Source organism: Aulonocara sp. 'chitande type north' Nkhata Bay, linkage group LG9 (genome assembly GCF_057382095.1).
Source record: "Aulonocara sp. 'chitande type north' Nkhata Bay isolate Kocher_YH1m ecotype deep benthic linkage group LG9, A_spYH_male_GT1.1, whole genome shotgun sequence".
Lineage (NCBI taxonomy): Eukaryota > Metazoa > Chordata > Actinopteri > Cichliformes > Cichlidae > Aulonocara > Aulonocara sp. 'chitande type north' Nkhata Bay.
In genome coordinates, this window is record NC_141352.1 from 15,728,398 (window position 1) to 15,743,688 (window position 15,291).

The following is a 15,291-nucleotide window of genomic DNA, read 5'->3' on the forward strand; positions in this document are numbered from 1 at the left end:
GATTTGTTACTAGTGTCACATTTTGACTGACACAACAATGGGGTGCACCAGTGTAATATTGTCAGATTACTAGAGCAAACATGTTCAGGCTGACACTCTGAGAGCACAGAGAATCACTTCAGACAGAAAATAGGTCACACTGATGCATCTCTCAGGAGAACAGAATACAACCCCTCCATTTTCCTGCATTTTCGCCAAGACACACCATCTGCATCAATCATTTCTTTAAGAAAACTGCAGACATGCAGATGCTAGATCATCCTAAATAAACAGGAGCATGCAGAAAAACGACTCATCCTGCACCGTGCTGCAAAGCACTTGGCTCTGCTGCTGCTGTCTGTCACCTCGGAGAGTCAGCAGAGGAGGGGCGAGCTGAGGACAAGGCCCTGCTGGAGCGCTAAAAGGGCAGGTGCAGCCAAGCGCTAAATGAACTGCTTGTTTTAGACACTCTCCATTGCATCAGCTTTTTGTGACAGCTTGAGGTAAGTGCATTGAGGATGACTTCATTGAAATTACTTTTTGGACAGAAGATAAATACAGCGGACTGACTTTGCAGATCAGTCAGTTTGTGTGTGTGATGCAGCTTTGAATGGGAATATGAGCTGGAAATTGTCTTACACTGTGCTTGAAACTTTAGAGTGACAGCTCACTGTTTTCTCAGTGTATAACTTTGGTCATTTGTCTTCTTACAGCCACGTGCGAGCAGAAACAGACGTGTTCAAGGTGTTTTTGCTACCTGGGATATGACCACTATCCGTCAAGATGACATCAAGAGTTGCCAAGAGAGAGAAAAGAGAAGCAATAAAAACTGTGGCACCAGATTTAGTTTAGGACAGATACAGTGAATCCTGCATGTCAAAACAACATTTTAAACAGCTCTACATGACCAGATCTGTCATTAGAGATGAATTTGTGAGAATATCGATTCAACCTAAAATCTACAATGGAAAGAGAAGCGTATAAGGCAACGGCAGAATTGGTATTAGAAACGCTTGGAGAAACAAAATGCATATAACTCAGTACATATGAGCCATTATGGTGCTAAATTCAAACAATTAAGTTGTTACTTGTGTTGCATGAGTTCTTCAACTATCTGAATGATGGGGGAAAAGAAAGAAATCATCAAATGTGCACTTTTCCTGAGCCCTTGTGCTACAATCAGCTGATTTCAGTTAATTTGCAGGGAAGATAAAAATAGTAGGGCAGTCTACAACTTTTGAGGAGTGGAAAGATAAAAACTGCTTCCATTTTTACTGCACTAAAAGGGAACATTGACTCTTTGCAATCATCTGCAAGGGAACTTTAACACAAAGCTACTAGTGAAGAACTTGCAATGCAATGCCAAACCCAGAGAGGCAACCATGATAAACAGTCAGGCTTGTAGTACTGTAGCCTCAGTTTCTACAATAGCATCACCAACGCTGTAGTCAGAACCCGTACATTTAAAAGAGTGTACGTGTCCTCATTTGGATAGGGATTTGTGTCTGTGTGTGGGCATATAGCCTCAGCCTTTTATTGTTAACTGGTAATTGTGAGACAATGTTGCAGAGTAACACAAAAGTAATGGGACAGGAACTGCTTTCTTCGTGAAGTAAATCATTAACGTAATGTTGTAAAAACTAACAAAGTTGCATTACACAACTGGGTATAGTATCAATCTTCAATGCCAATAAAATGCCATCACTTTTTATATTAAAACATGACTCTTCACAAACAACACAAACCTCCTTTGGGGAGAGATTATCTGTGATATAATGATAGGATGGCATAAATGCAATAATTTGACACAAAAGACATGCAATATAAACCACAGACAAGAGGGTAATTAAGATTAAGGACGTTAGCTGGTTCAGCAACGACTCACCCCACATTAACACTAAATGCCACTTTGGGAGCAGCGAATGCAGCAACACTGACAAAAAGCAATATTAACTACATCATATTTGACCATTCTATCATTTTTCTACTATTTCCATTGTTGCCATTTATAAACTCTATCTATGTCAAAGAAGATAAACTAGGAAAATTAAAGCTGTGTAAATTCAATTAACCTGCTTCAGGCCCCCGGTCCTGGTACAACACATGCTGGCTCACTGTCACGGGAATATTTGAATTTTATTTTACTGGTAACTTCTGTGATTTTACTGCTGCTTAAAAAAACATCTTGTTTCTACTTTCTATGAACATAATCAACCAAAATAAAAAGAAAGAGAAGGCTTAAAAAGCATGGCCTGTTTTCCCACGGCTCAGCTGGTCCAAAGCAGCCATCCATGGTCAATATGGCACCAAATGTTAACTCTGCCAAAGAATATTCTAACATCAAGACCGTGGGAGCATTAAAATCCCCACTGAGCTCACGATCACTCGTCCCTGTTTGACATCTACCTGCTGTGTCACATCTATCACTAACAGGCCAATTACCACTTTATGCAGAGCAAGACAAGAGGCTGCGGAGACCAGACCGTGAAGACACACAACACAAGGCATTAACCGTGAAGTGTTAAAATAAAAACAGGTGCTGATTAAATCTGCCTGGGTAATTGTGGATGTGACTAAGTGTTGAGCACTACTGTAACATGAGCACTAAGTGTGATTTTTTGCTGGGTGATCTTCATTTTTCTTTGAATGAACGCCTCAGAATAGCACACTCATTCATTAAATATTTGGGGGAGTGTCGCCCAAGTGACCCAGGTGTCCCCAAGTGTTACTTTCAACAGGTGACGATCGGCACCACAACAACAACAAAGCAACACAAACAGCTGCACTGAGAAACAGCTCCCTGTACCTGCACACCAAACTCAGAGTAGCAGCCAAGTAAGGATTTTTCCAGCTTACATTCCTGGGGATTAAAGTTTTTTTCCTTCTTGCAGTGGCTCAGACTCAAAAATGTGACTTTAGTTGTTTTTTGATGGCTTACTCTGATTAATCCGAAGAGTCTTAGTTTCTCAATTTAAAGAGATGAGTCACGCCGTGCGTTGCCTGGACGTGCTTTTAGTTTCCAGCACTTGTGATGATGCAAATTCACCTGCACCTCGCAGGCTAAAAATACCGCATTTTTTCCCCTCATTTAAAACCAGCACCTATACTCATCTCACTCGGGCTGCCACGTTAGCTGCGATCGCATGATGACATCTGTGCAACAAAGATCTCCTGTAGCTCTTGCACGAGCAGCTGGGCTGGCAGCATTTTCATACTGAGGTATGCAAGAATCGCCGAGCCGTTAAATCGTGCATCTCAAAATCAGCCACCTGACCGAGGCTCCTGCCTCTTACGCCTGTTCATTATAACGGGCTAACGTTCACCTCTTCGCCTATTCGGTGAGCCGGTGTGGAGAATCACTTACACAGGATCAGTGGGAGCCGAATGACCGCCAGTCACAGTCTCTTTCACGTTATTCCAGATAATGAGAGAAAGACGCGGAGGGGATGCGCCTCTGCAAGTGTAAACTTCCGCGACACCTGTCCGTCTCCCAGATACTTTTCCTCTCCTGCCCCTCGGTTAGTCAGCTTATTGTGTTTCCACCCCCCATCACCACCACCACCCCCAAAGCAGCGGACGTAGGAACCGCTGAATGGGCGATCACGAGGTTTGTATTACACGGAGGAAGAAGGAGGAGGGAGGGGAGGACGCACTGCGAGGGAGGTCAGGGATTGGCACCCAAACCTTGATTCTTCCCTGGTGGCGCACAGCGTGAACTCATATTTAGGGATGAAATTTTCGAGGTTGGAGAGAAACTAGTTGGGGCTGTTTCCGCGCTTTGCTGACGCAATATCACATTTCATTTTTCTGCAGGCACCTGGGCATCCCGAGCTCCAGTGTTGGCACTGATGCTCATGCATGGGGAGAGTTGGGGGAGGAGGCGCTGTGTTGGCTGACTGCTTCATTCACAAAGCCATTCACTGTGCAATTAACCAAAGAGAGGGTGAGGCAGCTCGTCCCAAGTCTCTGTCAGATGGATCAAATCGTTAGATGACTTCACTCTTGCAATGGTCTGGCTTAATTAACTTTCACATAAGTTACGTAATGCACTAATTAATTACTTTTAAAACCCATTTCAAGAAAAGATTTGAATATAAATTGTTTTTCATAAACAGATGGACTTTAGAAAATCATTCCAATTCCTGCATATCCATTATTAGTCCTGCCTTGTGTTCTGCCAAAGCACCACAGCACTAAAACCTGGCTGCTTGTTCTCTGTATTAGTGCTCTGTCTTAGGAAATGCTGACACTAGTGCCTCACAAAAACAATTTCTGGGCTGTTGCCCTACATGCTTTTTTGCAAAATAAAGAGCTCACCTAACTTTGCAATTACGGGCTACTTCGCCTGTATTATAAATCAAGCCGTGCTGATGCTTACTTTATTCTAAGTGTAATTAAAGATGCTGGATTTGCAGCAGATGTTGCCAGGGCAATTTTTCAAAGTCATATTTTATCGCACATACTAAACCCTGTTTTCACTTATTAGATAGATTATGTACTGGAAAAATGGAGGCCCCACCGTTGATCTGCAGGCATAGAGTACTGTTCAAAAGTTTTGAGCCACCCTTCTTCATATTTTGCAGGAAAAGGGGAAATAGAGGTAGTCATTTATTAAAACATGTGCAATTATTGATGGAAATACACAATATAAGTTGTTGTTTGTTTGTTTTTTAGGAATTGTGCAATTCTGACAAGCTAAGTTTTTGTCAAGGTTTTTGGGCATGGCCTTGTTGGCACGAAAAATTATCCCTGTCAGATTGTGTTAACATCGGAATTTGATGTAACCAAAGAATTGGGAGAAAATTATGTGTTTTTAGTAGCAACCGGCTACTAGTTACATGTAGAGACAACACTGGTTCAGTCTTTGTGTTAGGTGCATTGTTGATGCTTGAATGATTCATAGGTCAGTGTTAAGTGGCTTAACAAGCAAAAACAAAAACTGGTGAGAATGGTGAGGTACAAGAGCTCGACTGAGCATGAGTGAAAAAGCAGCCAATGTCCAAAAAAGGACTGGAAAGACCTTGAGAAATCCTGGAGAACTATTCCTCAAGACTTGCTGCAGTGGCAAGTCTCTCTTTAATTATACTTATTCAGACTTTAAAATGGGTTGTGAATGTCAAAGTGTTATGTTTTTTGCATATTCAAATGCAACTAAAGACGTAAACTGGACCCAAAGACGCAAACTGGAAATGTGTGTAATTAATTATTCTAATTAGAACCTCAATGATTTTTAAAAGATAATTTCCAGGCTAAAAATAAGCCAGACGTCCCAGCTCTAAGGCTGCGATAGTATGGCGATGCATTAGTCCACATGGCATCTGCAAAAGCTTAATTAACGCTAAACACTATATACAGATGTTGTACAGATAATGTCTTTTGCAGAGAAAGTCTTTTGGCACGTTGAGACCAGAACTGTTGAGGAGCTGAGACCCAATTTAAAGCAAGAATGTGAAAACGTATTATTTTTATAACAGCAGCTACTGTTCTCCTCACCTCAGCTCACAAATGCTCACAGATGATGCTTAAAAAAGAGTAAAATAGAGACATGCCGCAGCTTTTTTGAAATGGGTTGTTGGCATTAAATTACTTCTGACCATAAACTGGAAATATCATTAATGTCAGTTATTCTTTTGTTACCTTCAAACTTATTACTTACCTTCTGTTTTGAAATAGATAATACCGCAGATAAAATTATAGTAAACAATACATCATTAAACCATATAAAGTGCATCACTGCAAGACCCCGGCGTATAAATAAATGGACTTAGCAATTATTTCTAGATGGTCACGGTTGGGGATTATTCATTTTGCTTCTTTAACTAGAGTGAATATGACTGCATGCCTGATATTCAGCGGTTCACTTTAAACCAAGCGTGCTTGTTATGGTTCAGTGCTTATTGCTTGGAGATTGCTTTAAATAACTTGTCTGGCTTGTTAAACTGTGGTTTTACTTGCTTTGTCTGCAAGCTTTAATTAGACCATGGGAAGCAAACATGTCTAACAAATATATTGAAACGTTCTACCTGTGGACTATTATAACAAAGGCGAGGTAGGGGGTGCTAAATTGACCGTGTGTAGAAGTTCAGCAGGATGGCCAATTCTCTGCATAACATAAACTGCAATTATCTTGTAATGGGGATGCAAGAGTCAGTTAGTATGCATATCACAGGGATTAAACTAAACTGAAAGCAGTCAAGGAGGATGAAGCATCAAGACTCCCAGTACTATTCCAGTCTGGTATTGTGGGTCACTTAGTATGGAGCTCCAGTGTGAAGCTGAGGGTCATTCTAAGGTTTCACGTGCAAAATCCTCTGGTCGTAAGCGCATGTAAAAAGCTTATTAAAAGCTTTACACTTAATTCTAACGTGCATGCTTCATGTTTTGCTGCTGAATCACTCTCTATATGACCCCGCATTTACCTCAAATCTGAGGTGAGCAAAGTCGGTGAGCCTGGGGTGTTTTAGGTTGTTAAAATGTCCTATTGAGAGCTGCCATAAGCTCATCATGTTCACAAGTGGGAACTGTGGGAATGTTCGTGCAGTCATCTTCTACAGGAGTTGTGTGAACGTGCAGTCAAACAGGTAAAGCCTGCTGAGGAGTTATGGCTGAAGTGGAGCAACGGGGACGGCAAAGCACACCCCCCTTCTATCCATGTCACATGCTGAAGTTACAGCGTTCATGTGTGCACAAACGCAGCTGTGTGGGGGTATTATTTGCTGTGACAGTCATTGTCTTTATGTGTTTGGAAGCAGATTATAGCTCCACATTCTCAGCGATGGCATTTCAGGTTATTGTCCTCTGAGGGCTTCGCTGCACTGTATATGATCTCGTCCGTTGGCAAATGTCACCCTTCAAAACCATATAAATGGTCTGTGAATCACAATCCCATTTTTAGCAGACAGAATGAGTTGATCCATGACTGTTTTGTCAGGGAAACTCGTAACTGTTTTGGGGGTGGAAAACACAACAATTTGTACTATAAGTGGAAGTTTACAGGCACAAAACACTTACCATTGTGAATCCTACCCACTAGGGAAAAAATGACAGGGTGTTAACCAACGTCAGCCACCAGGGGGCCTTCAAAATGTAACCTCACTCAAGTTATTACGATAATAATATAATAGCATAGTTTATGAAGACACAAACCACTATGTTTTTTTAAACAGGTCATTTAAAAAAAACATGTTTTTCACATACAAAAGCTTCACAGTTTCAGAGGTGGTGATGTTTTCGAAACAACAACCCCATGAGTGATTTAGTGGCACTACACAAATCCCTAAGATTAGCATCTTCTGTGATTCTCATCCAAACATTATTATTTTTACTGCTTATCCATTTAGATAAGTGTAAGTAATAACAGCAGTAAAAAGAATATGATTTATAAATTCATGTCTTTATTTGATTTATCTGTCTGCTGTTGGGCTTTTATACCCAGTGATGCACAAACAAGAGTTACATCATTCAACTGCAGAAAACCACAATACAATATAAATACAAAACTACAATAAACACACAGGCATTAGCTCAATAAAGATATGCACACAATTACCTCCAAAATGATGAATAACTGAAATATTTAATAAAATTTATCAAAATGACTCCAGCTTTACTTTACATTTAAACCAACCTTTGACCTCTATTTAAAAAGATTTAATAGACGTAAAAGAAGGAATCAATTTCATTTCTGTTGGAAGTTTATTTCATAGATGAAAAGCCTTTATGGAGAATGTCCGAATTTAGATCTGCAATGTAGTATTTTACAGTCTGCACAATTTCACATGTACTCGGTAAAAAACGCCGTGACTGTGCATCCAGGAAGGCAGCAGGTGCGTGAGATGTACTTACATAAGAGGAAACTGCTTTTAGACCTGCGACAATCACCAGTCAGGATATCCTCAGTGATCCATATATTGACCCAAGCCTGTCTCTGTGTCCTCCGGGTAACAGAGGAAATATCCTGCTCCTGTTGACTTTACTCTATGAATTAGTTTTACCTGGGGAAGCTTTTCCATTTGGGACCACTCGTACAGTAAATTACTCTCGATGCTTGCCACCAAACATGGTGGTTTCTTCTTCCACGAGACATTTCAGAGGTCATTTAGAAGCTGAACAGAAAGGCAGCCTCATAATTACTTTGATGGGAGATTGCTTAAATAATCCACTTTCCTCCAATGTAACTGTTCTGGAAGATCAGAATATCAGTAAGTGTGCTTTAATCTGGCTGCTCACTCAAGAGCAGGACCTTTGCAAAGCAATGTTGAATGAATGTGCACTTTATGTTTGCATAAAAATAGAGAGCATGACTTTGCAGGAGAATATCTCTTGAGTAGGAGATCAGCAAGATGTTGCAAACCAGCAAGTAAGATGCTTCTCGATCTCAGGAATATAATTATTCAAAGCATTTAGGAGCTGTAATTGCCTCATGTATCTACATAACTGTTAAAGGCCTAAAATGCTACAAACCTCAGAGTATTGGATCAAAGCTCCTGTTTAATCCCCATTATATTTGTGTGTTAAACCCTCTGCAGTCTAGCTCCTAAAAGGAACAAAATATTTGCCTCCTCTCGATGCTTTCGCTCACTTTACTTCCTTTCCAACATATAGTGTCTTGCGTTAGTCAGTGACGAGGTGGAGGTGAAGCCTCTGCCTACTCAGCATGACTAATTGCCCATAAGTGGCCATTTCAGTGCTGGAAACAAAGCATCGCAAACAGCAAACAAACACTGTGAGTCACTCTGTGCATTGTGGTTATGCACTGTGTGGATTAAATGGAAGAAAATGTATTTAATCTTGTAAAGTACAGACAAAATGTGAGCTTTTTTAACGTTTGATATCTTTACAGCTGATAAACAGATAAATGGATTTGGCATTTTTGTGGTTGATGAATACTTTTTCTTTTTTGTTAGAATTCCCCGGAGTGACGGAAGGGAGTCATTTCCCCTGTTACAGCTAATAAAGCACTAATTGCCCTCTGGGTTGGGACGTGAGTTATGAGCAGGAGCTGAGGTAAGTCACTTTTATAATGGAAAACAACAGCCTTCCCTTCTGGTTACACTATGTACAACTCAACCAGTTAGCAAGTTAGCAGTAAAATACCTTCAGAAGAGATACTCAATGAGGCTGATTTTGAAGACAGGTTAGCAGAAATGCAACGGAACTGAGCTCAGAAGGTTGTGGAAAGTAACATTTTTTTGGAGGTTTTATGATTCACATGGCAAAATGATTTAGATTCAAACTCATACTTTAAGACGCCCCCTTTAGCCTCCACTAACCCCAGACTAATTCTTTTTCCTTCTACTGTTTAGAAACGACAACATATTGACAGTCTGGTCAGTCTGCTCACAGACTCTATTAGTCACACAGCACAGAAGCCTGCTAACTCCCCTCCTTTCCTGTGTTTATTTCACAAATGTGCATGAGTGAGAGTAAATTTGCCAGCCACTCCACTTCCCAGTTTGCTTGCCAGCAGTTTTCTCCAGCCAAGTTGAGCCACAGCTGTTTACAAAGAAGGTGTTTCTGTTGCTACAGCCAGTCGGCCTTGGATCATAGGTTAGTAGCACTTATTAATGCACACAGTACATGTAACACAGACATGGCTCATGATTATTTTCAGCAGTCGTGCACCCGTAGCAACGATGAAATGTAAATGAATCAATTATGCAACTTCATCTCATTTTGTGTTTTAGCCCAGACATACAAAGTTTTCCACAAATCCAAGCTTTGTTATGCAAAAACAAACTGAAAAGACACTGATATCTTTTATTTGTATTTTTTCTGGCTTTTATTTCGGCATTTTTTAGCCCACTTTAGTGGTTTTGGATTCCACAGCTTTAACGTCTCAGTTTGCTCTCACCACTCAGATCAATGAATCTTTTACAGACCAGCTATATCATGAAGTGCTCTCTGAGTAACACTACTGACTTTGTGCATGTGTCACATTTTTTATTTTCAGTTTCAGGGGTATTCTCCTCTATTCTCAGGAGAATAGCGGAGGAATAGGTGGTATGAGTGAACCGTGGCACATTATAAAATGTAGAAATCGCAGGAGTTTGAGGGGACGTGGCAGGATTCTTCTTGATGGCAGTACTGAGATCCTCTGTGTAACAAAATGAAAGATTATACTATTGCGGTCCAATTACAAGCAACAGGTGGCTAAACTTGACTTTGTTTTACCTTCTGTGACAGGCTTGGTTGAAGCATTGACCAGGTACAGACTCCAGCTTTACTGAATGTGTTGTGCAACGATATTATGGGAATATTACACAGCACTGGCCTGAACCTGCCGAGGAATAACAGTTAAGGATACCACATTAACCAAAAACAAAGGGCATTGCTAATCCAGTGTCATAATAACAACAACAGAAATCATACACGCGTGTGACTTGTGACCGAAAACACAATGGGAGGGGCCCCTTTCCAATGCCATCACTGTGTTTACTACCTAAAAAGCTAGTTTCCAGGTAGGTTAAAGGTCTGCTGGAACCTGTGGGGAGCCAGTCCGGTTGTCACTCTTTATCTGGTTGTCACCATATCAGGTCTTATATGTCTAAAGACTGTTAAGCTTCTAACATCACATCCAGAAAAAAACCTGTTCTTTATGGATCCATATTTATGTAATAAAGATGCACTGTGACACTAATTGCTCTCCGATTATAATAGGTAGCCTAGTGTCTGTAGTGCTCTGTGTATGAGTGTGCAGCTGGAGAGGCTAGTGGAGTGGTGTGCATGTGAAACCGAAGCCCATCCACACCTTGCCTTGTCTGCTCTCTCCTCTCCTCAAAGGCTTCAGCCCTCAGCGGCATTTGTGTGAATCCAACTTCTTGCCGCCATGGTAACCAGAGCAGAGAGAGGATTGGATATAAATGAGAGAAAGTGAGAGGCCATGACCCGAACATCACACAGTCTCCCATGATGCTGTGTTTAGTATTCCGGCTGAATGAGCAGTGCTCACTCTGCTACAGTAATAACTGGACAATTTGGACTTAATTATCACCTTCCTACTTACTTCATTGTTTTAATAAGATACAACACTGATTATAGTATGACCGTGTTTTCATGAATCTTATGATCCGTCCTCGGTCTCTTTTACACGATGCTAATTGTGCAGAATTATGTTGCAGCAAATTGTTTGAATTTTACTTTCATAAATCATATCTGAGCTGATTCCACGGATTTTCTTGCATGCTTTTGCATGATGGGCAGGATTAGTTCATTTCTGTGTCTCTGCATTATTACATTATCAAACAATCAAAACGAATGAAGAGCAAAGTGCAAGTAACAGCAAAAGTAAGATAGATATAATTGTAGATGTTTGTCTTTTGCCACATTTGTTTGGAGCAAGCGTTGCTGAGTCTTTGAGTGCAAGCAAAGAATGATGTAGGAATGCAAGATGAGCACAAAGAATTCTCATTTCTGTGTGAAGCGACTGAATCAGAGTCTTTTGACTGAGTTAAACTCGCACTGGGTTTGTGGGGATTTTTTTGTTGTAGTTTGCAGAAATTTGGAACCAAAAGCAGACTCTATAGGCAGGTGGGTTTAACATAAAGTTCACCTTTAATGGTGAAAAAAACAACAGACCAAAATCCAGAGAAACAGAATATGTAACAGAATTCAAATACAGGGATGGAGGGGAACACATAGGAGACAAACACATTGTGACAAAGATAAAAGGAAACTGAAGTTAATAAAGAAGCAAAGGCCTAACTACGGGGGAGGTAACAGCTTGGTGCACAGGTGGAAGAATCTGAGATAAGGTGCTACAAAATACAAGGAACAAAAGACTAATATAACATAACTAGAACAAGAAACACTTCGCACAGGGACGAAGACTGGACAAAGAATTACGGGGCACACCAGGAAAACAAGAATTTAACTCTTATCCTCATCCCATCCTGAAATTAGCGCTTTTTATCCTGTCTTCCTCCCATCATCCCTAACCAGTGACAGCATATGGCTGCCCCTCCCTGAGCCTGGTTCTGCTGAAGGTTTAGTCCTGTTAAAATGGAGTTTTTCCTTCCTGCTGTTGCCGAGTGCTTGCTCAAAGAGGGGTCATTTGATTGTTGAGGTATTCTCTATTATTGCAGGGTCTTTACTTCATAATGTGAAGCTCCTTGAGCTGACTGCTCCTGTGATTTTGGTGCTATGTTAATAAAATTGAACTGAATAAACTCTACAACATATCTATGTTCAGAAAAAAAAAACTAAGAAAACCTAATGACAAACCTAAAGCTACAACCATAAGGAAGGTAACCAGGGAATAATTGTTAAACAGAATGTAAACCCAGAGACTCGGATCACTGTAAATACAAGAAATCAAAAAGTAAATCTCAGGAAAACTGTGACAGTTAATTTGCCCTTCATGAAAATTATTTTTCAGGCATTGCTGTCTTAAATATTTCACTAAAAGCCATGTAGGCTGAAAACAAGCCTATTATTTTATTCAATGTGGAGTTTTTTGTTTTGTTTTTTTGTTTTTAATTTATTTGAATCATCTGTGTCAGTTGTTTTTATTAGTCCAGAAAGTTTGAATGAAAAAGTCAGATCCTAAGGTGGATCTTATTTTTTCAGTTATTGAAAACAAGCAAAAGAGGCCCTCTCGTGTGTGTCACACACTTAGAGGTTGGCATGAGCTGTGTCATGAATCAAAAATATGACTTCTGTGGATTTAAAAAGCATCTCCCTCCTGTTTCACAAAGGTTATGAAATCCTTCCTCTTAAAACTCTTAAAAAATCATGTCTTATATTTTCTGACTTTTTGAAAATGACAACTAATTATAATGTGGCATCCATAGCTAAAAGAGTAAATTTCTCCTTCAGCCTGCCTGTCAGGGAAGAAAAAGAAAGTGGGAGGGTGCTTATCCTGAAAATGTCAGTGCACACATTTACTTGCTTATACTAAAACTTAAAAGAATCCCCTTTAAAATAATCAGAAAGTGCTTTTCAGCATCCTTTTATTTGTATTCTGTTTCAAAATGCAAATGGGATATTTTCCTGATTTTATGGGCTAATATCAAATACTTTTCTACAATTTTAAAGCCACACAATACATGTATGTATATGTGTTAAAACATTTGGGACGTCATGTTTCCACAGCCCCGATGACATACCATTTAACAGACTATCTACACAATTAATATTTTCTGTTCCTGTGAACAGAACCACACAGAGATGGTACAGGTGTGAGACTAAGGGCAAAAACTCTTGCTAACTAATGATAGTGCATTTAAGATTAACTCAAAGAGTTGGGATAAAAGGAAAATCCAGACTGTAATCAGTCTTTGTTCAATGACAAACACACAAATTGCAGCACAGCTGTGTTGTTTTTCCTGAGCCTCATCTTTGGCTTCCTCTGCACTTTCCACATGATAGCACTGAAAGCCTCACTGCTATTCTCTCCCTCACACCTTTCACATAGCTGTTACCAAAGCAGCAGCACACAGAGAGTGGGGGAAAAAAAAAAAGACGACAATGTGCTGTAGAGGAGTATTGATTCGCAAACAGACCTTAAGGTTGTTTGCTTGTACAGAGAGGTGATGGATGGAATATGAGTTGCAGTCTCTCATTTCTCAGCAGAGGTTATAGTTACACGGCCCTGCACTAATTATACACACACGGAGTCCATTCATTAGCGTGCTACACGTGGGAGATCTCTTCATGAGCGACGTATCTGCACAAAGCAGCAGAGACACGCTGCTTTCTGGTGCATGCCTAAATGGAGGCTAAATGGCAGCATGAAACAAACAAGCTTCATCCTGGTGAAGAAAGAGGCTAATTTATTATTGTGTTAGAGCTTCATATCATCTGAAAGCATTTGCTAGTTCAGAATGGGCGTTTGGAAGTTGACAAGACAACACACCAAGTCAAGTCAGTGGTACCTTATGTGACAGAAATCTCTGTTATTTTACTCATATTTGGTTTTAAAAAGCTGTTACCTGCTGATTTTCCTTTAGCTCTGGCAGAAACATGAAGACCTTGTATGCACTTCATGGCGGTGCAGAAAGCATGAGGAGGTCTGGGTTGTTTCTGTGTGGCGTGTGTGTGGGTTTTCACCAGGTGCTCCAGTCTCCTGAGCCCCTGCATGGTGGGCTAACTGTTGATTCTAAATTGACTGTAAGTGTGGATGTGAGCGGGTGTTTGTTTTTGTGTTAGCCCTGTGACGGCCTGGCGACCTGCCCAGGGTGTAATCCCACCCACTGTCAGCTGGGATATGCTCCAGTCTCCCCATATGGAGAGTTAGCTTTGGTTTTCCTGTTTCAGTGAGACCTGAAACACTGGGGGAAAACGCTTACACATTCATTTTCTTGCACGGATGCAAAATATTTAGCTGAAGCCCACAAAGGGTTAGCTTAGCTTAGAATAAATACTGAAAACAGGAGGAAATACCTCCTTCAAAGGCAACAAACTCAGGCAGTCCTTGCCAATGGCTAAGAAAGTTTGCCACATAACCCCGTGACCCCTAAAACCACGTCTTGCTTTTAAATACTGTTTTTATACAGATTATACAGACCACATTTATCATGTTAAATGCTGAGCTTTATAAGCAAAGTGGGCACTCTTTATGCTCTGCTCAGCTAACTGCCTCCTGAAATAGGTGCAAATTCATGTAAATCTTAGAAACATCTTCTTCCTCCAGACTTTCCCTTTAGGGGTCACCACAGCGAATGACCTTCCTCCATCTGACCCTGTCTCCAGCATCCTCCTGTGTCACACCAATCCTCACTACATCCATGAATCTTTTCTGTCCTCTTCCTCTATCCACTATCCCTCCTCTGCCTTTCCTTTACAAAGTTAACTTTGTTTTGGGGAACAAAGCAAGGAAATATACATCCCAGAAATACTATATAAAGAAATCTTATAGCTGTCATAGTACAAAATCCCTCATTACAGTAAAATAACTTTAACTTGGTTTACCGTTAGCCCCATTATGTCAATAATCTTTGCATTTCAGCAGAAGGAACACTCATTCTAATAACAGTTCACAGCCAAGTCCTGCTGCTGTTGACATCATTACAATGCAGTGCTGAACACCATAACAAAACTATAAAGGCCAATTTTCTGAATATCAAAACCTGGACAATAAAGTCACTTGGATGGATTTAAAGGAAAATGTTTTATAGCACTTTTCACAAATAAAGCTGTAAGAGTCGACCTTGCAAAGCATCCATTACCTTATGAGTCACTTCTCTTAATCCAGATGTTGTTACCTAAGTCACATTTTCTGTTTTCACTCATCTGTCATGCTGCTGCCAGTCAGTTTGGTTTCCTACCGTCACTCGCACGAAAACACATTTCTGCAAGTATTTATATCACAAA

General features: G+C 40.4%; 1 protein-coding gene across 4 annotated transcripts in view; it reads right to left on the reverse strand.

The window, feature by feature from the left end:
• The window catches only part of myripb (myosin VIIA and Rab interacting protein b), a 126,395-nt gene extending 122,885 nt beyond the window's left edge, over positions 1-3,510 (reverse strand). For 3 of the 4 annotated variants that reach the window (XM_086306078.1, XM_086306077.1, XM_086306074.1), the window contains exon 1: positions 3,344-3,510. The gene's annotated coding sequence lies outside the window, so the exon portion shown is untranslated. Of the gene's footprint in view, positions 1-2,785; positions 2,883-3,343 lie in introns of those variants that run through there. The other variant, XM_086306076.1, reaches the window with a different exon arrangement.
• Between the last annotated feature and the right edge of the window lie 11,781 nt (positions 3,511-15,291).